Source organism: Pipistrellus hanaki (assembly GCF_964339955.1).
Source record: "Pipistrellus hanaki genome assembly, chromosome: 4".
Lineage (NCBI taxonomy): Eukaryota > Metazoa > Chordata > Mammalia > Chiroptera > Vespertilionidae > Pipistrellus > Pipistrellus hanaki.
Genome location: NC_140506.1, coordinates 49,753,470 through 49,765,680, shown reverse-complemented (window position 1 = coordinate 49,765,680; position 12,211 = coordinate 49,753,470).

Here is a 12,211-nt window from a genome sequence, read left to right as displayed (position 1 = left end):
AAATACCACTAATGTCCAGTGTCATTCATCACCACACAGCCTATGGACACCATAGGAAGGCGGCTCTATTCTTGTAACAGTAATAAACTCAAGAGGACTAATAATTATATCAGCTTTCTGCCAGTGATCAATTCAGGAATGGGCTTCTGATCTAATTTTAGCCAATATAATATGAAAAGTAGATATTTTTTCTTGTGGGCAAACTCTCATAACTGTTCCTTACTTTGATATGAATGATTTCATGTCTGATAAGATGCAGACAACACATCACAAGCCTGTGGATGATGCTATCACATGGTGTGTAAGGGCATAGTGTGAATTGCACTATCCAATACATTAGCTATTTGCTATGTAGGGTTATTAAAACTCAGTTTCTAAATTACAGTAGTACTTTTCAAGTCTCAAGAGCCACATGTGGCTACCACTATATTGTGCTGATATAGAACATTTTCATTATTGCAGAAAGTTCCATTGAACAGTGTTGGTCTATAGAATCACACATACACACACACACACACACACACACACACACAAAATAGCACTGAAAACATTATATTAAATCAACCTTGAAGTTAGCCCTACCTCTGAACTTCCAGACATGTGAAGCAATAAATGCCATTGTTGTTTAAACCAGTTTGAACTCAGTATTCAATTCCTTCCAACTGGAAGCATCCTAGCTAATTAAAGAGGTAAGCTATTTAAATATTAAAAACTAAGGTATTTTATGCACCAAATAAAACCCATGATTCCATTAGATAGCAGCTTCTGTCATTTTGTCTGGCTCTTTAATAATTACTGATATTTATGGTAAATATGATTAAATAGATTACACAACATCTTTCATTTAATATTGCATGTTTTTGTCACAAACACATCTTTTTGGTTTATTTTTATGAGATTTATTTGGGTAATATAAAAAATAAAAAGCAACATTCTTCAAGCTTTGTGTTAATCAGAATCCCACTGAGGCAGCCAAGAAAGGATTTTTTGATTTTTTTAAGACAAAAGATAGCTTCTCTTCAAAGCTACGTAGCCTCATATGGTTTAACATCAGATGTAACTGTCAACCCTCTAGCTCACCATCCCTTCCAATTTGTCATATTTAGGTGCTGGGTGGGATTCATTAAAGGGCGATGTAACAATAGGGAGCAATTATATTTTATCATGAAGCAATCACTTTCCTCAGGAAAGCTTAGGCACCCATCTGGGGTTGTGCCCTGGGGGGTTGTGTTCTTTTGATAAACTCACCTATTGAACTGTCATGTTCCATTGCTCAATTAATTTAGCCCCATAGATGGTTCAATAAAAATGTTCCCTCGATTCAGGCAATTTGATGACTCTTTCTCCTCTTTCAGACCAAACACAATGAAGCCCTGGCATGAGTTCCTGCTGCTGCACACAAAAGGACTCAGAGCCCTGGCTGCCCCAGGATGTCCTTCCTGTGGCTCTGTGCTCTAGCGCAATGGAGAGGGAGTGTCCCTGATCCTTCATCATCCCTCTCTGAACAGCCAGGCAGCTTTTTCTGCAGTCAGGACACTCAGGTTAAACAAACAGCTGAAATGCCAAATTGAGATATTAGCCTCGTATCTCAAAACACAACTCAAAAATATACTCTTGTATTTGAGATAAGAGAGTGATCTTATCTACTTTACACTATGTCCAAAATTTTCTTGTTTATTTTTCTACTAAAAGATCTCTTTGAATGTCAATAATTATAAGCTGCTACTGTATTATTGAACTACCACGTTTTAGAAATCCAAGACGGCTGCACAGGTAAATACCTAGCCACAGCCGCACACAACAATTTCAATAAAATACAACTAAAATATAAAATGGACATTACCCAGAACTACAGGAAAGTCGACTGACTGGAAATTCTACAACGAGAAGCAAGGAGAAAACCAGAAGGAAGCGTGGAGGAGCTGTAAAAGCCTAAGGTAGGGAGAAACACTGCATGCGCTGAGAGGATGGAGCTGGAGAGGAAGGGCGGGGCAGCTGAGTGCCTGGCTGGCGTTCCCTAGCAGGAAGGAGATAAAAGCTCCGACTGTGCTGGGCCCCAGTTCCGACTGCTCTGAACCCCAGTTCTAGGCCAGACCCCAGAGACCCAGATTCAAACAGAGGGAGCTGGGCTGTAAGGCAGAACCCCGGGGGAGCGGTGAAAGGAGATCCCAGTGGCACGCACATTGTGCGCAGAGAAGGGACAGTTGGCTGTGCCGCGGGATTGCCCTGGCGGGAAGGAGACTGGGGCTCCAGACTGCTCTGAATGCCACCTCCAATCCCACTTCCAACTGAACTGAACCCCAGTTCCGGACTCATTGGGGAGAGCCTAGACTATTTGGTAGCAGGTGAAAATCGAGGGCACCTTTCTCTCAGAGGCCCTTGCAGCCAGTACTGAAGGACCCTGAGACACAGGAGCCGCATAGGGCGGGGCTGATGGAAGCCAAGGCTGTAGGCTCCACCCTGAAACTCCGCCCCATCAGGGAAGCTGCGAAAATGCGACAAGGAAATAGATCACAAACGAAAGAAATGGAGGACAAAAAGCGACTGGATATAGAGTTCAAATCTACTCTTATAAGGTTTTTCAAGAATTTCCTAGAAAAGGTTGATAAGACCTATGAGGATATGAAAAGGGATCAACTAGAATTAATAAGGAATCAATGAGAAATGATAAGGGATCAACAAGAAATAAAGAATACATTGTCTGAAATAAAAAAAAAAATATTATACAGAGTCCTAAAAACAGAATGGAAGATCGCAAGAATCAAGTCAAAGATTTGGAACATAAAGAGCCAGAAGACACTCCTCTGCAGAAGCTAGAAGGCAAGAGAATCCAGAAAATTGAAGATAATGTAAGAAACCTCTGGGACAACTTCAAGCGAACCAACATCAGAATTATGGAGATCCCAGAAGATGAGAAAGAGCAGGATATCGAAAACATACTGAAAGAAATAGTGACAGAAAACTTCCCCCACCTGGTGAAAGAATTAGACTTACAAGTCCAGGAAGTGCACAGAACTGCAAACAAAAGGAATCCAAAGAGGACCACATCAAGACAAATCATAATTAAAATTCCAAGAGCAAAAGACAAAGAGAGAATATTAAAAGCAGCAAGAGCAAAGCAGGTAGTTATCTATAAAGGAGCACCTATACAATTGTCAGCTGATTTCTCAACAGAAACCATGCAGGCCAGACGGGAATGGCAAGAAATATTCAAGGTGATGAATAGTAAGAACCTACAGCCAAAGATAATCTACCCAGCAAAGCTATCACTCAGAATCGAAGACCAGATAAAGTGCTTCACTAATAAAAAAAAGCTAAAGGAGTTCATCACCACCAAACCAGAATTATATGAATTGCTGAAGGGGGTTCTTTTGGAATAGAAAGTAAATAAAGATAAAAATTATGAACAACAAATATGTAACTATCAACAAGTAAATCTAAAAACCAAGGAAATTAAAAAGAAAATCTGATGAACAATATTAACTGGTAAATATAATAGAATCAGAGGTATGGAAGGGGAGTGAACTGACGATTCTTAGGAAAAAGGGGAGAGGGGGATGTGGGAAGAGACTGAACATAAACTGTGCACCTATGGATGAGGACAATGGGGGGTGAGGAAAGGGCAGAGGGTGGGGTGGGAACCTGGTAGAGGAGAGCAATGGGGGGAGGGGGGGGTAGGAACATTTGTAATAATATGAACAATAAAAATTTATTTTTTAAAAAAAAGAACTACCACGTTTTAAATAGCCCTTTAAAAAGTACATTAAATGTGATGAATTAAAATTTAAAAGAATACATAGAATAGAAAGTAAAAGCCGTCCCTCAACCACACACACACATAACCCACACCACCACCTTTATTTCACTGTTTCTCCTTAGAAAACCATTATGAAGTAGAGTAAATTTACTTTCAGATATGTTTCTGTACATTCAAACACATAAGTATATGCATACACAGAATGCTGTGTCCATTCTACATAAATGGAATTCTAATATATGTGTTGTTTGACAGGTAGCTTTATTATACTTTTCAAAATATTTCAGAGGTAATTCAATATTAGACATACAATACTATTTTACTGAAGAAGGAACTGCTTCATAATAGTCCATATATAATAGTAGAATTATGTAGAACTAGAGGCCTGGTGCATGAAATTTGTGCATGGAGGGGGGGTGTTCCTCAGCCCAGCCTGCACCCTCTCCAATCTGGGACCCCTCGAGGGATGTCCAACTGCCCATTTAGGCCCAAACCACTGGGATCATCCCTCTCACAATCCAGGATTTCTGCTTTCTAACTACTCTCCTATCTGCTTGCCTGATTGCCTCAAACTGCTTCTGCCTGTCAGCCTGATCACCCCCTAAACACTTCCCTGCAGGCCTGGTCTGCCTTAACTGCCCTCCCCTGCAGGTCTGGTCACCCCTAAACTGCTCTCCCCTGGTGGCCATCTTGTGGTGGCTATCATGGGTCCACATGAGGACAGCCATCTTGTGTGTTGGAGTGACAGTCAATTTGCATATTATTCTTTATTAGATAGGATACTATTACATAGTAATCCATAGAATTCTATTATGTAGAATAACATAAAATATATAACTTCAATCACTAAAACATATTTTAAAGTTTCTTTATTTAAAATGTTTCTTCAATGTAATTTATTGTTTCCAATATTATATTTAGATCTTTGATCCATTTTGAATTAATTTTTGTACATGGGGACAAACTGCAATCTAGTTTCATTCTTTTTACATGTGACTTTCCAATCTTCCCAGTACAATTTATTGAAGAGGCTTCCTTTTCTCCATTGTGTGTTTTCTGCTTCTTTGTCAAGAATAATTTTCTTTTATGTTTACAGAGAAGAAAACATAAACTCATGGACCTTGGACTTAGAGAATATTTTATGAATTTGATCACAAAGGCAAGGGGAGTAAAGGCAAAAATCAATGAATGGTACTATATCAAACTAAAAAGGCTCTTTGCAGCAAAAGAAAATGCCAACAAAACAAAAAAGTAACCAACCAATTGGGGGTTGGTATTTGCAAACAGGGGGTTACTATCCAAACTATATAAAGAACTCACACAACTCAACACCCAAAAAACAAACAATCCAATTAAAAAATGGGCTGAAGACCAGAACAGACACAGAGAAAACATATAAATGGCCAACAAATATTTGAAAAGATGATTGGCTTCAGTAGATATTAGAGAAGAGAAATGAAATAAAAACTACAATGAAATACCATCTCACACCCGACAGGATGGCTTTTGTCAATAAGTAATAACAAGCGTTGGTGTGATTGTGGAGAAAAAGGAACTCATTCACTGCTGGTGGGAATGTAGATTGGTACACCCACTATGGAAAACATGGCAATTCCTCAAAAAATTAATGACAGTGTTACCATATGACCCAGCAAAACATCTTCTGGGCATCTACTCAAAAAACCTGAAAACATTTATTCACAAAGATTTATGCACTCCTATGTTCATTGCAGCATTATTCATGGTGGCCAAGACAGCATGCCCTTCGATTAAGGACTGGATAAAGAAGATGAGGTACATATGTACAATGGAACGTTACTCAGCCATAAGTAAATATTAAATGCTGCTATTTGAGAAAACATGAATGACCTTTAGAATATTATACTAAGCTAAGTAAGTCAGTGAGAAAAAGCTAAGAAACAGATGATTTCACTCATATGTGGAATATAAAACTGAAAATTATAAACACTGACAATATTATGGTACTTACCGGGGGGGGAAAGGTTTGGAGGAGTAGAGGGTAAAGGAAGCCAAATTTATGGTGATGGAAAATGATTTGACTTTGGGAGGTGGGCACATGAAATGTACGCTTGAGACCTACATAATCTTATTAACTAATTAGAGGCCTTGTGCATAAAAATTTGCCCCCTCTCACAGTCCAGGAGCACTCAGGAGATGGATTATCAGTGGTTCCCAACCTTTCTAATGCCTTGACCTTTTAATACAGTTCCTCATGTTGTGGTGACCCCAACCATAAAATTATTTTTGTTGGTACTTCATAACTAATTTTGCTACTGTTAATGAATTGTAATATAAATATCTGTGTTTTCTGATTGTCTTAGGCTCTGCAGCAGCGGTTCTCAACCTGTGGGTCATGACCCACAGGTTGAGAACTGCTAACAGGGTCACCTCACAGCCAATGTGGCTTTTTCTATATGGTCGGCCATCTATTTAGCATATTACCCTTTTATTAGTATAGATGTTGTACCCAATAAATTTAATTACAAATAATGATTTAAATAAAAAGTTTATTAACTTCTGTATTAGTGATGGCAATATAGATTATTTCAAGTTTTTCTCAACATTACAAACAATACTATGAAGAGCATCTGTGACCATGGGCACACAGGCACATATGTGTGATTTCTAGTTCTTAAAAGGGAGTGAGTTTCTGCAGTCAAAAGAATTACATATAAAACATTTTAATAAAGACAATTATAGGTCAAAATTGATCTAAGTGCTCATTGTTCCATACCTTAACAACTTTTTATATTATCAAATTCTAAGTTTTCCCTTTGCAAACCTGATGGTTGACAAATAAATTTATATATAATTGATTACCGGTGAGGTTAAGTATATATATTTATATGTTTTTTATAGTTTTAAAATTATTCTTCTAGGAATTGCCTATATATATATATATATATATATATATATATATATATAGTTCCCATTCTTCTATTAGGTTCTTTATTTTTCTTATTGATTTATGAGATTTATGGTGAATTTATGACATTTATGTTATATACCAAGCCTTTATTTTATTTGTGAAGATATTTATTCATATCTATTTCTCTCTCTCTCTCCTGGATATGTCATCATTTCCAATTATAATTATTAAACAGTTTTTGTAGGCATCCTATTTTAAACTTTAATATTAGGACTTATGAAGTATTTAAATTAAACATTTGCCATCCAAATAATTAGCTGTTAGTCTGTATGTTCTATTAAATTCATGCTTATCAATGTATATATTGCACTTATATATAGATGTATGTATATATTTAACTATATATATTTGAAGTTTGCATAAATAAGAGACTGCCATTTTATCAACTTTTGTCTAAATGGATATTGTTTTCCTAGGTTTGTCTTTCCCCACTGATTTTAAATTAAAAACTATCTACATCTACATCATACTAAATTCCAATATATGCATTGGAATGTTTATAAAATCTCTATTTTAGTTCAAAAACCTCTATTTCCTTACAAATGTGTTCTCATTTCAATTATCATAGCCTTCCATTATAATTGCAGCTGTTCTTCAAATTCTGCTTACATAAGTTATCTTTCATTATTTTCCCATTAATTATTTACAATTACTAGATAATTCATTTTCAAAGAAAATTTTAGAATTAATAAGTTCCAAAAATATTTTGTTGCTTCTGTGGGCTTTATAGAATAGTTTGGAGGATATTAATGCCATCAAAGCACTGACTGTTCTCATCCAGAATCGTGTTATGACTATTTATTCTGATTATATTTTATGTTCTTCAATAAATTTTATAGGTTTCCACATATTAGTCTTGCATGTTTATTTCTTAAAATTTATTCCTGGATAATTTACTGTAAAGACTCTTGAGGATTCTTCTCTATGGGTTGTGATACCAGCAGAAAGCATCATACATTTTCACTTTTATATAGGAAGTAGATGGAATTAGCAGACTGCTAATCTTTTATACTGCTTTAAGCATATCCCAGTGTATTACCTTTGCTAAGATAGACTCTAGTTTTTAAAACTACTTAGAATTAATAATAATGTTTTGTATATATCAGAGTAAATTTCAGGTTTAGAACACTGTTCCACAGGAAATTAAGATAGGTCCAGAGTCCATTAGTGTGTGTGTGTGTGTGTGTGTGTGTGTGTGTGTGTGTGTGTGTGTGATAGTGTTCAGTTAGACATAGGATAAGCTATCTATTCCTGAGAGGATAACAAGATGCAGATGCAGCAATATAGAGACATTACAATCATAGTGATAAAAGGAGAAAATAAGAAAGAGAATAAACAGGAGTGATACCAGCAAAATGGTGAGATAGGAGGTTCCCCACTCAGAGCCCTTTCAGCAACAATAATTAGGCAGCCATCCACAGACAACATTGCCTTGTGGGAAATTTGGGATCCAAGTAGGAGACTGTGAAGCCTGCATGGAGCCTCAAACCAAGCATACTTATGCCCAGGTAGTACTGGGTACAGACTTGGAAACAGCCAGTTTTTTTGGTTTTTTTCCCCCTATCTCAAAATAGTCACTGCTACTTTTCTGGCAGAATTCTAGCTTCTTTAAAAGTAGAAATGTGGACCAGTATTCTAAGCCTGGAATAGTCTATAAGCTTAAAAATCATTTTAAAATGAAAAAGAATATGAATTTACTCTTATCCCAGAATTTAGGATATATGATCATCATTTATTGTTATACCCTTTAACATCCCAGGAAACAATTAGAACCAACCTGAAATTTGTATACACAGCCAGTTAATATATATATAGATAGATGCTTTATTATTCATATACTAAATATGAATTTTTATTATATTTACTTTACTTCCTATACTTTATCTAATAAACAATCTGCCAATAATTAAGAGAATAATGCAAGTAAAATTCTTGGAACATTGCCTATCATACATGATAAAGACTCAATAATAGCTATTATGATTTATTAATAGTAAGATGATTTATATAGCTTTAAAGACATTCCATTGCTATACTATTATAAAAATAGGATAAAAAATTTAAGAAACTTTCAATTACTCAAAATAAAAGTTGAATAGTCATGTAGGAAAAGTAACAGCTCATTTGAAAAAAATAAAAATGTTTTCAAGCCTTCCAATGTTTCTTTTTCTCCACATTCCAACAAAATTTCTTACCATGTAGGGAAGCTTAGAGGATTGTGAATCTTTAAGAACCCATGTGAGTGGGGCAAACTTATGTTTATAATTTCAGTCTGTGAACCTCCATAGCTATAATTTTAAAATTACACCAATGTTTACTTCTCTGGAATATAAGGAACAGCCCTTGTACAGGACTGCTTTTATAAACAGTGCTGCTTGTAGGTAGTGGGATAAATTATGGCCTAAGATTCTAAGGAGCAGTCCCCATGAATATGAACTGTTCGTGCATGAAGACAGAATTTGGCTCAATCCCCAACACAATTGATGACAGAAGTTCACAGAGGCTAATCCTTTCCTATTTTTAAACATATGTGTATATTGGTGTTTAATTTTGGCAACCACTCTTCAGAGGTATGTTATTTGGATAATAAATCCTTTTTTCCTTTACTCAGTTTTTTTGTAGGCACATAATTTTACCCACCATGTTGATAGTACTAACAAAAAGAAGGGATTAAAATAGTATATGTAAAATAATTTCATAGTTTTTATAGATCTTAAGATATTTTATTTAGTTATAAAACAGTGCCAGAGCTTTCTATGAATTGAATATATTCTTTCTTCATTGAAATAAATAAACATATAAAATTATCACTAATTTTTGATAGATTACATGGCAATTGAAACTTTTATATAAAGTCTTTATTTTAAAAACAACTCCAGCAAATACATTTCTAACAGAGAAATAACAATATTTGCAGGGGTTTTACTAGCATATTTCATTAAAAAAAAAAAAGTCTTGAAACAGAAAAGAGATCTGGTAACTTCTATGAAAGAGGCTAATGTTATCTAAGTGTAATTGCTTGGAGAAAATAACTTGTTTTTTGCTGGTTTTGATTGCTCTAACAGATCTTCCAGGATAGGATGACAACCAACTCCCAGCAAAGGCCTTAATATTAAAGCACACATGAGCAGGATGAAGTAATGATGTTTTCATTGGGACTTTTTGCAAAATATCAAAGTAATGCATGCAAACACACCTGAAGACTACATTTAAAAAGAGCTAAAGGGGATTTAGAGACCAAAGCCAAAAGTTAGCAAAGTCTTTTTAAAATATTCCCCGCCCCCCACTTGAAGCAAAACATCTTTGTGTTAGATTTACAGGAGGACTTCCATCCCTCCCTCCCTCCCTCCTTACCTCCCTCCCTTCCTCCCTCCCTTATTTCCTCTTTCCCTCCCTCCCTCCCTCCCTCCCTCCCTCCCTCCCTCCCTCCCTCCCTCCCTCCCTCCTTCCTTCCTTCCTTCCTTCCTTCCTTCCTTCCTTCTTCAATGTGCTCTCAGGAGAAAGTCACAAATCATTCACTTTATTGTTTTCTGTCTTTAATGACATTTTTATGTTAATAAACACTCTAAAATACAAGGAGTTCAGGATCACTTTGAATTATCTCATTAGGGTAAGAGTACAAATTCCACAAAACATCACTTCCCAAGGGATCCAACTTATTAGTAAACTAATGTTTATTGATCAACTTTGATATCCATGAAAAAATTACAAATGCCCAGGAATGTGATTATAGCATAATTCTTTGTGATATTACCAAAATTTTCAAGTTTTATAAGGGTAGGACTATACTAAGCAATTTTATTCATTCAGAACAAATTTTGTTCTAAACAAAAAAATAATTTACAGAAGTTACTTGAGCCCTACTCAGATTCAAATAGAAAATAGCCCAAACTGGTTTGGCTCAGTGGATAGAGCATTGGCCTGTGGACTAAAGGGTCTGGGGTTCGATTCTGGTCAAGGGCACATGCCTGGGTTGTGGGCTCGATCCCCACTAGGAAGCATGAAAGAGGCAGCCAATCAATGATTTTCATCATTGATATTTCTATCACTCTCTCTTCCCTCTCCCTTCCTCTCTGGAATCAATAAAAAAAAAATGATTTACAAAAAATAGAAAATAAAAATACTCCATTGTTTAACAAAAAGGCTGGAGATAATTTGTCAGCTCTTTGTTATTTATATTGACTTTAGCAACAATTAATGTGGAACTGTCAATGAACTCGAATAAGTATATTTGATAAGTTTAATTTCTAATTGTTATTGTGTATAAAATGATTTACCGGTACAATTTGGAGATGCTCTTCTAGTTTTAAGGAAACGACTTCGGTAGTCTAAGAGAAAATACAAAACACATTAGATTCAATGCCAAAAAGACCCACATGACATTGTCCATTTCATTATTTCTCTTGGGTTGTACAGTGACAGTCAGGGAAGAAGAACTCCCCTGTGGTGCGGGTACTGCTCATTTCACCTGTACTTAGGGAAGTTCTTGTAAGGATCTCTACATACTTGGGATTCCTTAGCATCTTGTATTTTCTTCACCATCACCGTGATACAGATCAAAAGCAGTTACCAAGTATCTTCCTTCCATGTATATTATTCTTCTTCAGCCTCCCTTCCTTCTCTATCTAACTGCCACTGCAGATCTGTGAGTGCAAAGGCAATGGAACAAGAATCTGTTTCCCAGTATCTCACACATAAGCAATAATACCTGGACATGATTCAGATCAGACTTCAGTACAAAGCTCATACTACTGTGTTTCCCCGAAAATAAGACCTAGCAAATGGAAAGATAAGACATCCCCTGAAAATAAGACCTAGCGCAACTTTGGGAGAAAAAATTAATATAAGACACTGTCTTATTTTCAGGGAAACAGGGTAGCATGGAGGCTCATGCTATCTTTCCAGTTCTGCTACCTGAAAATATCCCCAACAAGTCTGGACATCATAGCTAAGAATGAATAGAAAAGACCAACAAATGTCAGAAATGGTTTCCTCAGAAGTGGTAACTTGAGATAAGTTCTGACAAATAATGTGTTTTACTCTGAAGGGTTGAGATGCAATTTGACTTCTTTGTGGACTGGTGTAAAATCAGTATCTCTGCTTTCTTCTGTATAGAGTCTGACATTATTGACCTCTACTAACTGGTCAGTGAACAGTCATATGGGCCATAACTTACAAAAAGGTGCACAACCACCTGCCTGCATCTACAGTAGTACTGCTAGTGACCTATTAACTTAATCAAGCAGAGAGAAGGCACATTGCCCAGGCAATTTCTCTTACCAGACCCTTGTGCAAGCAAATGTAGGCAGAAGTGCATAAAAGAGAATCATGCTATTAAAACGAACACAAACAAACAAACAAAAAACTAATCCAAACATCTCCCTCTTAAGTGTGCAAAGAAATCAGGACAGGATTCTCAAGTAAGTCTAATGAAATTTAGCATGCAATGTTTTATTTCTGTCACTAATGACTAAATCATGTTTATTTAATTAAATAAGATAAAA